Below are 17,520 nucleotides of genomic sequence, written 5' to 3'. Positions count from 1 at the left end.
AAAATGCATTCCTTACAAATAGTGTTAGTGGGCTTAGAGATTTTGGGAAAATCTCTCACATCAAGTGTATTACTGGCCTTCACAATGTTGTCAAAGTTAATGTGACAAAATATTCTGTGCTGCAACCAACTATTGTCAATCCTTGCTATGAAACATGTTATTTCAGTGGAGTTTAACTGAAATACATTACCTCTAGTTTTTGTGCCAGTACCAAGTAGTTTTCCTTCCTTGTTCTTGATAATTCATGTATCATTACCAAATTGTAGTTGATATCCTTTGTCCATAAGCTGTTCAACACTCAACAAGTTATGCTTAAGTCCATCAACACAATAAACATCATCAGTATATGTTTTACCATAAAGTGTTATAGATCTAATTCCTGTAATATGATAGGCTGCATTATTCTCTACTCTGACAATTCCTCCATCATAGCTTCTGAATTTGATAAACTTTCTCATATCACTAGTCATGTGATGTGAACAACCACTATTAATGATCCAATCTTTTGTGAAATCAGCACACTTTCTTCTCTAATTTCTCTGTCAAGATCATTCTCTTTTATAGCTACAAATCCTAATTCATCTTCACTTTTTCTTCGATCATATTCCTCTTCATCTTCTTCTTCATTAGCATATAAACAATTTCTAGATCTTCTAGATTTGAATCTACCCTTAAACTTCCTTTCTCTTTTAGGACACTTAGATTTATAATGACCATATTCATTATAATTCTAACACTTAAAGATATTCTTACCATCTTTTTCTCTTTCCACAAGAAGAGCCACTCCTTCTTGAATCTTTTCTTCAATGGATTTTCTACTACTAGAAATGTCTCCTTGTGTTTTTGTGCTCCTTGCTAAACTAGGTTTGATGTTTAATGCATTGAATGCTATCTCAACTTTTTCCAATTCTCCAGATTGTTTCAGATCAAACTCTATAGCTTCTAGTATACCAAGCAATGTCTCTTTGGTGAAATTAGTAGTGCAAGGTATCATTAGTTGAATCATTTATGCTATTGACTTGAAAGATGATGTCAGACTTTTCAAGATCTTCCATATCACTTCATCATCAGATTTCTTTCCATCAAGAGATGTGGTTCCTGCAATAATCTTAGATATTCTTCCAACATAGCTTCTTACAGATTCATCTTCCATCATTATAGCATCTTGAAATGCACATTACAAATTTTGCAATCTAACTCTTTTTGTATGTGTATCACCTTCATAATTAGCTTCTAAAGTTTTCCAAATTTCATGAGATGTTTTAAGTAGTTTTACCTGATTATACTCAATTTCAGGTAATGCTGATAGTATTTCTTCTCTTTCCCTTATGTTACCTATAAATACTTCTCTTTGTTCTTTGGTATAGGTTTCAAGATTGTCTTCTTCTATAATGTTTTTGGATGTCCTGGTCACAAGCCAATATTTTGGTCCCATGCACAAGAGATGAGTCTTCATTTTATCCTTCCAGCTATCGTAGTTTGTGCCATCAAATCTAGGACTTTCCTTTTTTAACATATTCACCATGGATTTCCCAAAGTTTTTTAAAGTTTCTTTTAAGGACTTGAGGCTCTGATACAATTGTTAAAAGTCTTAGTTCACCAATATAATTGAGAGGGAGCGGGGGGGGGTGAATCAGTTATGTATCAATCTTAAACAATTCTTTCTTTATCAACCAAACTAAATAACAATCATAAAGAAATGTGCATACACACATACACTACATATGTTGACTAGGGAAACCCTTGATCAGAGGAAAAACCATGATGGAAGTGATGCCCACAGAATAATGTACTAATCTAAATATTCCTTGTTAGAGGATAGACCATATCAGGAGTCTATTACAATGCTTAATACAAAGAGTCCCTATTAGGAGACTTTGAATCCATGTTAGGAGATTCTAACCCTATTAGGATTTGAATAAAGTAGCTAAACCCACTATCCAAATAGCTTTAGGATCAAATCAATGAACCCATTATCCAATTGATCTTGGTACTATTCCTTTTAGAATAATAGATGTGGAGAAATCTCCTTTCTTGTCCTCTATCTAGTACATCAAACTCCTTCACCTTTAGATCATGCAAACAAATCTGGAACTCATTAGTAACCCTTAAGGTTACTTACACACATTAGCAGATTAGTCTACTCTTCTACTTCACAATTCACAAGTCTTCTCTACTTCTCAATCACAACTACAATCTCTAGAACTTAGAAAACAACTTTCCCTTATACCATACTCAATTATTAATCTTTAGAGTCAGCTTCATACACTTAACATTCATTTGAGTTAGCTCCATATTTAATTAAATGAAATACACATTTAATTAATCTTGTTGGCTCACAATTGTTTCCAAACTTTCACATGTGTGACTTCCATACCTGCGCACTTGCTAACATCATTAGTTGTCAATGTACTCCCTCTAGTTAACCTATGAAGCCCTTTATTCCAAACATAATGTGTTTTATTTATCATACAACATATACTATTTTCTCAATGCACCATTTCCCTGCGAATCTCTGTAAATCATTAATATCTTTTGTACGCTGTCAATTTAGGTTCTAAGTGCTTAACCACATGTCAAATACATGTTGTAGTATATGATGTTAACTGTGGATGGGTAGATACATAATGTGATGCCCTCAATACATAGATCGTAGTCTACTGCTTTGTCAGTCTTACTATTTTGTCATCAATGACAAACAAAGTCATAACACTATTCTGTAATATTTTCTCATAGCATCAACTTTCATGCTAACAATAACCTTGAGTGGCTATCATGCACAACTAGCCATACATATCAACTTGATCTTTCTGTTGTTCTTCTGTTAGATACCACAGAAGACATCAAACATGCTATGTTGACCTCAATAACAAACTCAATCATGAATGTAACATAAAATTATCAAACCAATCTTCCAACAATCTCCCACTTTGGCATTGATGGAAACATAGATGAAAAACATCTAGTTCTAAGACTACTAACCAAAGACTGTCCATCTTCAAATACTTTTCATTAATCATAATCCCCCATTAATATACCTCAATGTTCTCTATACTAAACTATTATTTTGCATATTGTGCTTATGTCGAACATCTTCCTCAACATACTGCCAAACTTTTCTTCTTAGCATAATACTTCTTCCCATTTAGCATAATATTTTTCATTCCAAACTTCTCCCCCATTGACATCAATGTCAAAGGTTTTTGCAACCAATATCTTGGCATCAAACTCTATAATCAACTAATACTTATTCAACTTGAGTGTCAAAAGACATTGTTTACAACAATATTAATCAACAGTCCTAGATGACTCTATCCATCACAGATACTCCCCCATACAAGAAGCATTAGCATCCAATCAAAATAAATAATGGTGCTCTATTACCCTAGATTGATTCATTCTTGTATCTTCTACTCTGATGTAGGAAGGGCCATAACCCCAAGCAAACCTTGTAAATACTCAAAAGTCTCTTTGGGAAGAGGCTTAGTGAATATATCTGTAATCTACTCTTTTGTACTTACATACTCCAATCTAATTTCTTTTTCTACAACTTTTTCTCTCAACATGGGATACTTAATACAAATGTGCTTAGTATTTGAATGCAACACTAGATTCTTGGACATATTCATCATGCTTGTGTTATGACAATATATAACAATAGGTTCACTGATATCTATCCTTATATCCTTTAGCATCTATTTCATCCAAATATCTTGATTGCAATTATTTGTTATTTCAATATACTTTGCTTCTACTATACTTTGAGATGTTCAATCCTACTTCTTTCTTACCAAGAAATCAATCTTTCTCCAAGAAAGAAGGCTTCTCCACTAGTGCTCTTTCTATCATCCATATTGCCTACCCAATTTGCATCAATATAAGCACTTAGAGTAAAATCTTTAGCTCTATCATACCATAATCCAAATTCTAAAGTTCCTTTCATATATCTAAATATCCTTTTTATTGCTGCATAATGTGCTTCTCTAGGACCAGCTTGGAATCTTGCAGCAATTCCAACTACATTTGTTATATCTGACCTTATGTGAGTCAGATATTGTAATTCTCTAATCATAGATCTTTTCTTCTTCTTCTTCTCAATAGTAGGTGTATCATCCTTTGTAGATAACTTGTGTCTAGTTATCATAGGTGTTACAATAGGTTTACATGTTTCCAAACCAAACATTTTCAATATATCCTTTAAGTACTTAGTCTAAGAAATAAAGATTCCTTCTTTATTTTGTACTATCTACAATCCTTGGAAATATTTCATTTCTCCTATCATACTCATTTCAAATTCTTTCTTCATTTCTTCTACAATCTTTTTGCTTTCTTCATCATTACCTCTAGATATAATGTCATCAACAAATATTACCAAAATCATCAAACCATCATCAGTTTCTTTCTAATATAGATTGTTATCTACCATACATTTTCTATATCTAAGCTTTGTCAAATGCTTGTCTAACCTTACATATTGGGTTCTAGGTTCTTGCTTCAATCCATAGAATGCTTTCCTTAGGCTGAAAAACTATGTCCTTATCATTTATCAAAGGACATCCTTTAGGTTGCTCAATGTATACCTCTTCTTCAAGTTCTCCATTTAGAAATTCTAACTTGACATCCATCTAATATACTTTGAATTTGATTTGTGTTGCATAGACTAAGAATAATCTTATTGCTTCTATTCTAGCTAGTGGAGCATAAGTCTCCTCATAATCTATTCCTTCTTGCTGTGTGTAATCTTTACATACTACTCTTGCTTTGTTTCTTACAACTTCTCCTTGCTCATTCATCTTTTCCTAAATAGCCATTTAGTTCCTATCACATTCTTGTCTACTAGTCTAGGGACTAATTCCCAAGTTCCATTATTTTCTATTTGACCCAATTCCTCTTTCATAGCTTGCTTCTAATAGTCATCTTTACATGCTTCATCCAACATTCTTTGGTTCAACTTGAGATATCAAGAATAATTCTTCATTCACTCTGCTCCTTGTCATCACACTTTTTTCTTTGATGGGTGATGCTTTATCATGTTCCTTCTTGAAGTAGGAGTTGCTATCTCAACTCTTGGCTCTACTAAAGGTTTAGAGCTTTGTTCCTACCTTTTCTCTCCTTCATTCTAAAAATCATTGTTAGTCTCAAGAAATAATTCATCATTACTTGGATTAGTAACAACATCATCATTTGAATTATAATCAACTATTCTTTCTTGTATTCTGAACTTCTCATTAGTTCTCACAATTTCTCTTGCCATAATAGTCTTAATTCTCTAATTATAACATTTGTAAGCTTTCCTTTCAATGAATAACCAAGAAATATATCTTATCACTTCTAGCATCAAACTTACCAATATCATCATCTCTCTTTATGTAACACTTACTTCCAAATATTCTGAAATACTTAACTGTAGGTGAGTGACCAAACCATAGTTCATAAGGTGTCTTGTTTGTGTCCTTCCTAATGTGTACTCTATTCATAGTATAGATTGTTGTATTCATATATTGTCTCCAAATGTCTTAGATACACCATTCTCTACTAACATATCCCTTGTAGCTTCTATAATAGACTTGTTCCTTCTCTTTGCAATGCCGTTTTGATCAAGAGTCTTCAACTTAACTCTTTCTTCTGCTCTAGGATCAGATCTCTATTCTTCAATCTGATTACCATTCTACAAATCATTGTTAATAATAATGTCCACATTTTTATGGTTAACCTTTAGATCAACAATAGTTACCAAAGCTATATCTTCTACTACTTCCTTTTCCTTAACCAATTCAAGCTCATTGTCACAATATTTCAAGAATTTTTCTATACTTGCTTTAAATTCTTCATCTTAATTAGAAATCAAACTCTTTCTAGTTTTCCTCAATCTTTTAGGGCTATCTGCACTATCTTTTCTCACCACTAATCTCTAAAAGCTATTAAGCTTATTCTTCAAGGACCTAATGATCTAATACCAATTGTTAGAAACAATAGTCCACCAAGATAACTTGGGGGGGGGGGGGGGGGGGGGGGGGTGTGAATCAATTATCCAACAATTAAAACCCTTATTTTCTTCAATAAACTTATCCATTCAACCAAAGTAAATGGAAATCATACAAAGATGCACATAAATAATAAACCAGATATATTGAATAGGAAAACCCTTGATCAAAGGGAAAACCTCAATGGGAATGATGCCCACAAGATGATGTACTAATATAAATATTCCTTGTTAGAGGACAAACCCTGTTAGGAGTCTATTACAACATTTAGTACAATGAGTCCCTATTAGGAGACTTTGAATCCTTGTTAGGAGATTCTAGCCCTATTAGGAGTTGTACCAATCTTGTTAGGAGTTTTAGTACAATGTATGCAAGAATAGACCACTTCCAAAACATGCAATTTCAACTACAAGAAGAGCTCATTGCTCAAACAAATAGTTTATTGTTATTTTCTTCTTTCCTTGTTCTTTCCTTTGTCCTATCAACTAGAGAAATAACTATCAAACCTTGTAGACTAGGTCAAGAACCTTAGATTCAAATACCAAATCTTAGATCTCTCAAAAAAACCTCAACAATGAAGTTTCCTTCACTTTCGCACTACTTTTCTCAACTTGGCATTCTGCACTCTCTATTGGTTTTTGAATATTCACAATTTGCATATATGCATACCATGATAAAGGAAAATAGCATTCCTTTATACCAAGTCCATTAATAAATTCCTTGACTTGGCTGTTAGTCCTTCTTAATTAATTATTATAGGACCACATTAAGAACACATTACACTTATCAATAACAAATATTTTGTCTTTCCACTTGAATAACTTTTTGTACATGCAAAATTATGATGAGAAATCATAGCCATGTCATCCTCAACATGTCTTCTCCATGTCCTCAACCTCAATCCTCAAGATATCAACTTTTCTAAGAGATATAAAAAGTTTACTAGAACATACCTTTGTAAACTCTAGCTTAGAACAAATATCACCAAAACTTACATAGCTTCTTCTAGACTTATCCTTTCTACTTTTGACATTAACTACATATTCCAAATACTCAAAATTATCTCCCATAACCTTGAGTGATTATCATGCTCAACTAGCCATCTGTATCAACTTGATCTTTTCGTTGTTCTTCTCTCAGATACCATAGAAAACATCAAATATGCTATGTTGACATCAATGAAAAACTTAGTCATGAATGTAACATATCATCATCAAACCAATCTTCCAAAAATATCTCCAATCTTCCAACATTATCCTACCAGCAAGGAGCAAGTTTGACACTAGTGACAAAACAATGATTGAAACTTATATTCATACTTGTATCAATTTGTTTTCAACAAAAAATATTTCCTTATTATTAAACAATTAACCAATAAATTTAAAACAACCATAATACTTACAAAAACCTCTAAGAAAGAATATAATTACATAAGAATATGTGTTCCCATTTGAGAGTTTATTGTAAATAAAACCTTCATGGAACACTAATAGAAAAGAAAATAAGGGATATTGGGATACACTTGATGCAAAATTATCTACACAATTTATTGACCTTATCTCACTAGAACGATATGCTTCATAATAATGAGAATCAAGACTAAACACTGGAGAAAAAATGATAAACTGTCATAAGCTCCATTTCTTAAATAAGCCCATTATTAGAATAGAAGAAAAGAGAGAAATTAAAAAGAGAAAGAATACAAGGATAGAACATTTTAGGGGACATTTTTATGTTCAAGAAGAAATTTATAATACCTACAATGCCACTTGAAATGGTCATCCCAAAAACCAAAATCCAAGGAAAATAAAACCAAGAGGGCCTTGTGAGTGTTGAATATGTTCCTTTGATTCAACCACATACTTCAACATGATCATTGTTTACCAAGTACATCTAGAAATGAACATGAGATTATTCATCTGGCATGTTTATAAAAGGAGATCTATTACCTTTTAACTAGATAAAGTTTTACTATGCGCTCTTAGAATCAAGAGTTTAGTAAGTAGACCAACTAGAATGAAGGATTTAAATGAATGCAAATGCAAGATTAATCTATAGTTTTGAAATTTTGTATGCAAAGATATGAACTAATCTAGCTGATATGAAGATTAATCTAAGAATGAGATAAGAAAATTAATCTAAATGAATGCATTGTAATCTATATGAAAAAGCATGTGAAAGAAATGGATTTGTGAATGCAAAATGCTTGAGTACTCAATCCAATGGTGATTTGATACTATAAGAATTTGTTATAGCTCTAATACCATGTAAGAATTTTCCTAAGGCAAGAATTAAATGCCAATATCTAGAAGCTCAAGAGATAGCACAAGAGAGACAAGATAATCAAATGAATGGATATCAGATGATTGGATATGAGATTAATACACAGTAGAGTGCCTATATATAAAGGCAACTAGAATGAATAGGAGTCAGCACAAAGATAAACATCACAACTAAGTATATGGTCTCCAAGAGTAGATTATCCTCCATTGAGCAGAGGAGATTATGCAATGATGAGAGGATAAATTTACATTGGTGCATCTCATAAAGAGATGTTGTAGATACCATATGCTCAAATAAGTTGCTAACTCCTATGTTGTCAACAAGACAACTCATATGTCTATGCATATTCCTATGTGTCTACATGAAAACTAATATAAATATGCATTATCCTAGGTAAGCTTAAGTAAAGTATAGCAATAATTAATTATTTACACTAACACCTCCCCTCAAGTGTAACTTAGGGGAATGCACTTAATTTCACAAAGCTAAATGCAAGATGCAATGTGGGTCCCGACTACTAGGCCATCTTAGGTACCCATGTACAAATGCAATGCTCTACATAAAATTCTATGCAATGTAATGCAATCTCTTTGAAAATGGAGAAAGAGGGGAAACCTCATGGGAAAAAGCTCCTCTGAAAAGAGAGATGAAGAAGTACAAGATGCATGCAAGGATGGAGTAATCAAGACCCTCCTAGTATGACATACATGATGCATGTAAAAGCATATATCCCCCATAATTAAAAATACATGATGGTATCCCCCAATTTTGAATAATCTCCTACAAGGATGTCATGAAGAGAAAAAAGTATCCAATGCCTACAAACAACATTTCTCCCTTTAGGAAGAAGATACACCAAGTATAGGTGCAAGTATACTTCCCATTGTGGATAGGAAGATGGATGAGAAATCCATATGTAGTATGCTATGGATGTTTCCTTTGAAGTTTGCTTATATTTTGAGAAGCCCTTGATGAATGTAGATACCACAAGCCAATCTGGTGGATGCCCAAAAAGGTGACAAACAAGGTAACGTGTCCATGTATGAAAGTGAATAAAAATACATAGACAAGGAATCATCCTTATAGGAAGACATGGGAAGAGAAGCAATGTAGCCTCCCCTCAAGGATGAATGCACATCCATGAAAGAATCTCCTTGATGACTATAGAAGCTACACCATGAAAACTAAATGATATTCCTCCTTATAGGAAGAAGTGGTGCCATAGGTTTAGTAGAGAATGCTCCCCAAGTAGTAGGAAGAATCCTCAAAAGCTATGATATCCAAGGAAAATGGAAAACAATCTCCAAAGACTGATATGTCTCCTTTGAAGTAAAATAGTCCTCCTCCAACTGCTGAAAAAAAAGTGTCCACAATCATGTCAGTCTCAAAAGAAAGATCAAGTGGTTGAGGGTTAGAGTGTTCCCTCACAATAAGTGAAGAATAATTCTCCTCAATAAAGAGAAGATGGATGCCATCAATAATGACTCCCACATCTTCAATGTAAGACTCCAAAAACAACATTATAATGTCTGGAAAGAAGTCATCCCATGAAGATGAAATAGGAAGACATGATGTTTCCTATTGCATTGAATCAGGTGCATCTATGGCTAGAACTAGATAAGTAGAAGCAATAGGAGCATCAAGAGGTATGATCTCAACTAGAGTTGTAAGTACCACAACTAGAGTGACTAGAGGTATAATATCCTCTAGTAATAGAGGGACTCACAGATCTCCATATGATTCCCAAAGACACATCCAAATGTCATGAGGACTACTTACCTTACTAAGAGGAGAAAAAGATTCCTTACTCATATTGTTAGACATAAAGAAAAGAAGAAGAGAAAGATGTCTCCAATCAGTATTAGGTGGAAATATCTTTGAACATAGATAAGGAAACACTTCCTTATATTCTTTTAGATGATCAATCATCAAAGCAATCCATTTTTGATAGTTCCTTTTTGTCAATTAGAATCTTAAACCAAAGTGACACTTTTGACATGACTCCATGAGATTATATAATGTATGAACCCCCAAAATGAAAAAAATAAAAGATATCCCCCCTAATGTATGATTTGGCACTTTATATTTAGTGTGATTACAATGGGCCACTTGTCCAAATGAACCAAAGTGGATTTCTACTTTTGATGATTATAACAACAAATATATGAAGCTATATTAGACTCAACAAGATAAGACACAAGAACTCTCAAGGATCTAATTAATTACAAGTGCTAATAGGCCAAAATGAGACCAAAATTTGAAAGTACCATGTCTACCCAAAATTACTATAAACTGATACCAGATTTGGAAAGTAGACAAAAAATCATGTACTTTCAAAAAAATAACACTTGAATATATTCCCAAATGAGCTTAAACTAAGCCTTGAAGTTGCAAAAATTAGGATTTGTGATTTGTAGAAAAATTTAGGAGTAAAGATCTCCAACATCCTACACCAATGTGTAGATCATGAAATTCTACCCCAAAAAAAAAAAAATTACTCAAAAAAAGGAGTCCGTATGAGAGAGATATCATTGTTTGAACATCACCTCTGTAATTATTTTTCTTGAATCACCACCGTCGCACCTCCAAAAAAAAAAAGACTCTAGATTTCACTTTAGATGTCTAATTTTGATGAAATAAAAGTTGATTTTGGGTTTTTTGACCTTTTGAATGTGATACGAATCTCTAATTTGCACAAGAAAGCTCCAATCTTGACCTGCAAAAGAAAAAAATCTCTCTAATTGCTATGCAATGAAACTCCTATGGCTCTGATACCATGTAAGAATTTGGTATAGCTTTGATACCATGTAATAATTTTTCTAAGGGAATAATGAAATGCCAAGGTCTAGAAGCTCAAGAGATAGCATAAGAGAGATAAGATAATCAAATGAATAGATATTAGATGATTGGATATGAGATTAATACACACTAGAAGTGCCTATATACAAAGGCAACTAGAATGACTAGTAGCCAACAAAGAGATAAACATCGCAACTAAGCACATGTCCACCAAGAGTGGATTATCCTCCAAGTTTGTGCAATGATGAGAGGATAAGTTTACATAGGTGTATCTCATAAAGAAATTATGTAGACATCATGTGCTCAAATAAGTTGCTAACTCCTATGTTATCAACAAGACAACTCATATGTCTATGCATATTCCTATGTGTCTACATGACAACTAATATAAAATGCATTATCCTAAGTAAACTTAAGTAAAGTGTAATAGTAATTAATTATTTACACTAACTAATACTCTAAAATTGCATCCTCTTAAAATGAGAGGATGGGGGTCTCTTTTATAGAATCTTGGAGTCAATTAATGATCAAGATTAAACTAAATTGATAGTTCAAATTAGAAGAGAGATTGAGTTTTCTATTTTTGAAGGAGTTGAATGAGATGAATTAAGAAGGAATATTGATTTATTCCAATATGACCTCATAATCTGATATTTTAATTAATTAAATGATTAGATTTAACAATTATGATGAGGATATTTAAGTAAATTAATATATTTAATTCCATTTTCATGTGTATTAGCTAAAGGGTGTGAATTTTAATTTAATTAAAATGGTAGGACTTGTAATAAAATTAATTTGATTAGAAGGTTAATTTAGCCAATCTAAGTCAATATTTAGGAATTAATAAAGTATGTGATTATTATAGATTATGGGTTTTCTACATTTGACATTTAAGTCAAGTAAAAATAATCAAAATCAAAAATTCCTAGTACAATAAGACTTAATTTATAAAAAATTGATGTTGCAAGATTGATGCACCGAAATTAGTTCATAATGCCAATGTGCTAATTTTTGGGGTATTACATGTGCCCCTCTTTGAATTATGTGCAAGTAGCATGTTGATTAAAAAAAATCAAAAGTCTGAAGTATAGAACTATTGAAAACAATTGGTTAAATGTGTATTATCTTTGATGTTACACAAAATGTCATATCCTTACTAGTTAGTGTATGTTGAGCTCATGTAGGCATTGAAGACAGTTTCCTATATCTATTGAGCATTCTAGAGTTTTCCAAGTTTAGAAGATAGTGTCGACCGAGTTCACTCCAGTGACAAAGAGAAGTTCACAGAAGTTGACTATTAACCAAGCTCACTTAGTTAATGAAGGAAAAGTTGGAAGGAACCAATGTTAACCAAGCTCACTCAGTTACCAAAGAAAGTTTTTAAAGATGTAGTGTTAACTGAGTTCACTTGCTTAACATAGGAAAACCATTTCTATGTTAGTGTCTATTGAGCAAGGTCAACTAATGAAGGATTTTCTTGTCTTGGCATATTGAGTTTAATAGATTTGTTTGTTGGTTCTAGCTAACTAAGGAGATGAATATTAACTATGCTAGGTTATATTCAAATTGACTTGAAAATGCATGAGGTATAAATATAAGGTCTAGTTGAGAATTGAAAGTGTGCAAGTGTATGGAAGAATAGAAGATGCTTAGAGAAAGCAAATTAGAAGGATAAGTAGAATATCCTTACAGAGTTGCAAAGATACATTCTATAGAAAAAGATGAAGTCTACAAGCCAAAATTGAGATTTTTAATCATCATTTTAGTTGCATTATAAATTAGGTCATCTCATTGTTACTCTTTAACCATTGTAGTAGTTATCTAAATCTCTTAACAGAGTTGGTTTAAAAACCATTTATAAATCCTCTAACAAGATGGCATTTCTAGATTGAAGTGTCTAAAGACCTCTAATAAGGTCACTCCTAACAAGGTGACTAAATCCTTTAATAGGGTCACACCTAATAGTGTTCTTTTTAACCTTCGACAGGGTTGGCTCCTAACAGGGCTCACTTTAGAAGAGTGAAAATAAGTAACTAGTTCCAATTGGTGGTTTTTTCCAAATTGGGTTTCCATGTTAAATCTTGGTGTCACTTGTGTTCATGATATTTATTTTATGTGTATTAAACTAAGTTAAGTAAGGCTAATCATAGATAATATCTTAAGATTTGCATGTTAAGCATTTTCTAAGTTACAACATCTACTAGTGTAAACATAGTACTTGTGTGTTTGTCAAGCATCAATATTTTCAATAAAGTTTGTGTTTTGTGTTGATATATAAGGGATCTATGATTTATTTTAATGGTAATTGATTCATCCATCCCCTCTTAGTTACTCCTCTTATATTTCTCAAAATTTCTATTAGAGCTTCTTGGCATTTGTAAAGAAGGTTTTAAGGATCTAAGCTAAAGATTAGGATGTCTTATAGAAGAGAGATTCCTAAGCTAAATAGAGATAACTTCAAGGCACAAAAGGAACTTATGAACTTGCACCTAGAAGCCATCAATGATTTAGGTGTGAAATATTTGTAAAATTATTACAAGGATCTTATTGGAACATTGACTGTGGAACAAATTGTAGAAAAGAAAAATCATAACATCATGATGATTGACATTGCATCAGCTCTTAACTATGTTAAATTTGATGAGGTCAAAGGATGTGGTAATGCTTATGACATGTGGACCAAACTAAAGGATATCTATAGAAGTTATGATAATGTGAAAAGAGCTAAGGTAGAAATCTTGAGAGGTTAGTTTGATCAGATGAAGATGAGAGAGGACAAAAATATTGCAAAATATATTGAGAGAATCAAAGTTAGTGTCAGTGCTATCAAAGCCTCTAGATGAATAATTGAAGATATGATAGTGGTAAGTAAGATACTCAAAACTCTTGTTTCTATCTATGTAATTAGAATGTCTACCATTGAAGAGATGATATGCAATCCAAATAAAAAGACAACTTTGGATTCTCTAGTTGGAAGATTGATTGCATTTGAATTAGATAACTATGATAATTATACTCCTACTTCTAGCAATCTTGAGTTTGCATTTGAAGCCAAGTTATCACTAAAGAAGAAGAAAACTATAAATTCTAAAGGAAAACAATCTAAAAGTGAAGAGGAAGACAATTTTGATAGTGATTTTGAATCCATTGAAGCATTACTTGCAAGAAGCTATCCCAAAGGAAAAGGAAAGTAAAAAGGTAAGATTACTTTGATTTGTTTCTCTTGTGAAGAAGTTGGACACATTGCTGCAAGATGTCAAAATAGAGAAGACAAAGATGAAAAGAAGCACAACAAGTACAAAGGAAAGAAGGATTTCAAGAACTTCAAAGACTACAAGGACAAAGGTAATAAATCTTGTTTTATGGCTAAAAATTCTAACAGTAGTAAAGATGATGAAATGATATATTGTTGTAAAAGATGAATCTGATGATGAAAGAGATAAAATGGTACTTATCTCTCATGCTAGAAAAAATGATACATGGATTATTGATAGTGGTTGCTCACATCATATGACTAGTGAAAAAACAAATCTTGAACATATGGAACATTATGATGGTGGAAGTGTGAGATTTGGAAACAATAAACCATGTTGCATAAAGGGAAAAGGTTGTATATTACTAACCAATGAAATTAGATGTGATAATTCTTATTGGTTGAAGGACTAAAATATAATCTACTGAGTGTGGCATAGTTGAATAATATTTTATTAAAGGTAGAATTCATGAATGGGAAGTCCAAGTTGCTGGATGGAAAAGGAAATCTGGTTGGCTCTAGTAAACAAACCAAAGATAATCTATTCTACCTAGATCCCAATGAAAGTCCATGTTTCATTGCTTATGTAGAAGAAAGAGGGTTATGGCATAAAAGGTTATGTCATGTGAACTTTGATAATCTAATCAAGATAAGAAAGGAAAAAAGAGTGAGAGGTATTCCTAGTCTAAGGACACCTAATATGGGCATATGCAAAAATTATCAAATTGGTAAGATGGGGCAAGACAAGTTTCAAAAGCAAGAACTATCATTCTGAAGAAGTCTTGGATTTGGTTCATACAAACTTATGTGGACCTGTTGGAATTGAAAGCTATAGTGGATATGAGTATTTAATTCTTTTTGTTGATGATTATTATAGAATAATGACTATAACGTATCTAAAAGAGAAGTCAGAAGCTTTTCAAAAGTTTAAGTGGTATCTAGCAAGAGTAGGGAAAGAATCTAGAAAGAAGCTAAAGTGTTTTAGGTTAGATAGAGGTGGTGAATTCATCTCTAATTAATTCAACAAATTCTACACTAAAAGATGAATTAAAAGACAAGTATCAGCCCTTGGTACACTAGAATAGAATGGTATAGCTAAAAGAAGGAATAGATCCATCATGGATTGTGCAAGAACTTTGATGATAAAAAAGAATGTTGCAATCAAATACTGGAAGGAAGCAATTAGTACTACATTGCATACCTTGAATAAAGTATAGCTAAAGAAAGACTCAAATCAAACTCCTTATGAACTATGACATGACTACAAACCTAATGTAAATTACTTAAAAGCATTTGGCAGAAAATGTTATATTCTAAAAGAGACTAGGAAAGGTAAATTTGATGTCAAAGGTGATGAAGGCATATTCCTAGGATACTTCAATAGAAGTAAAGAATATATCCATTCATTAGATCATAGAAACTGTACATGTGAGAATTGATGAATTTTTATAAAAGAGTGAAGAAGAGAGAAACAAAGAACTTGAGGATTACATAAGGTTTATTTACTCTTAACCTGATACATTGCCAAATCTAATTCGAAGTCAAGAGACTTTAGTTCCCAAGTTGCAACCAGCATAATCTAAGTCATAGTATGAAGGACTTGAGTCACAATCAGAGGCTACCAAGTTGCAACTAGAGAAAACTAAGTCTAAAGGACACAAGTCACTAATAGTGGGACTCAAGCTTTATATATAAGATCATGACAAGCCTAGTGGAACAAGTTCCAAATCTGAAGTACCTGTGTTAGCGAGATATATCAAAAGGAAAATGCACCTGATTAGATCATTGGAGACAAGTCATATGGTACAATGATAAGAAACAAATTGAAAGGTACATGTTTCCTCATTGAGTTTGGACCTAGATTAGTCAAAGATGATTTGGATAATAGAATTTGGATTGAATCTATGAATAAAGAGATAGAATAGATAGAGAAAAATAAGACCCAGACTCCTGTTCCTAGACCGAAGGATAAAAATGTAATTGGCACAAAGTTGGTTTTCAGAAATAAGTTGAATGAAGATGGAGAAGTTTTTCGAAACAAAGCAGGTTTAGTATGCAAAGGTTATTCTCAAGAAGAAGGTGTTGATTATGGTAAAATGATTTCTCCTATTGCAAGATTAGAAGGTGTTAGAACTTTACTTTCTTATGCTACATTTAGAGGATTTAAATTTTATGAAATGGATGTGAAATCTGCATTCTTGAATGGAATTCTAGAAGAGGAAGTTCGCATAGAACAACCTAAAGGTTTTGTAGATCCTCGCAAAAAGGATATGGTTTGTAAATTGCACAAAGCATTGTATGGTATCAAGCAAAGATCCTAGAGATTGGTATGAAAGAATTCATAAATTCTTGATAAAGATTGATTTTCAAAGAACAAATGATAAAAATAGCTTATAAATCAAAGAAGGACTAGACAAGAAGATTGTATTGGATGAAAACTTTGTAGATGACACATTGTTTACTAGAAATGATGAATTGTGCAAATATTTTTCATAACAAATGAGTAAAGAATTTGAGATGTCCATGTTTGGAGAGATACAATTCTTTGTTGGATTACAAATTCAATAGAAGAAAGATGGTATCTACATCACTCAACCCAAATATATCAAGGAGATACTAAAGAAGTTTGGAATGGAAGATTCAAGACTAGTTGGAACATCTATATCTACTGGACATAAGATTTCCAAGAATGATGATTCCAAATAAGTAGATCAAATCACATATAGATCAATGATTGGAAAAATCTAATATGTAGTGCACACAAGGCTTGATATTGCATTAACAGTGGGTATGGTGGAAAAATTCTCATCAAATCCTAAAGAAAATCACTTCGTGGAAATCAAGAGAATCATGAGGTATATGAAAGGTATTGAAGACTATAGATTATGGTACAAGAAAGGAGGCAATTTGGATTTGAAAGCCTTCATAGATGCTGAATGAGTAGGGAGTATTGATGATAAGAAGAGCACTAGTGGTGGAGCATTCTTTCCTTGTAAAAGACTAGTGTCTTGGAAAAGTAAGAAGTAAAATTATATTTCTCAGTCTATAACAGAGGCACAGTATGTAGTAGTAGTAGTCAATTTCTCCAATGTTGTTTGGTTCAAGAAACTATTGGCAAGTATGAAGGTATAGATCAATGATCTAGTGGTTATATTATGTGATAACACCAGTGCAACTAATATATCAAAGAATCCTATG

The sequence above is a fragment of the Cupressus sempervirens genome, chromosome 1 (genome assembly GCF_028749045.1).
Source record: "Cupressus sempervirens isolate cs-2001-9-10 chromosome 1, ASM2874904v1, whole genome shotgun sequence".
NCBI classification, from domain to species: Eukaryota; Viridiplantae; Streptophyta; class Pinopsida; order Cupressales; family Cupressaceae; genus Cupressus; species Cupressus sempervirens.
This window is presented reverse-complemented; position numbering follows the sequence as displayed.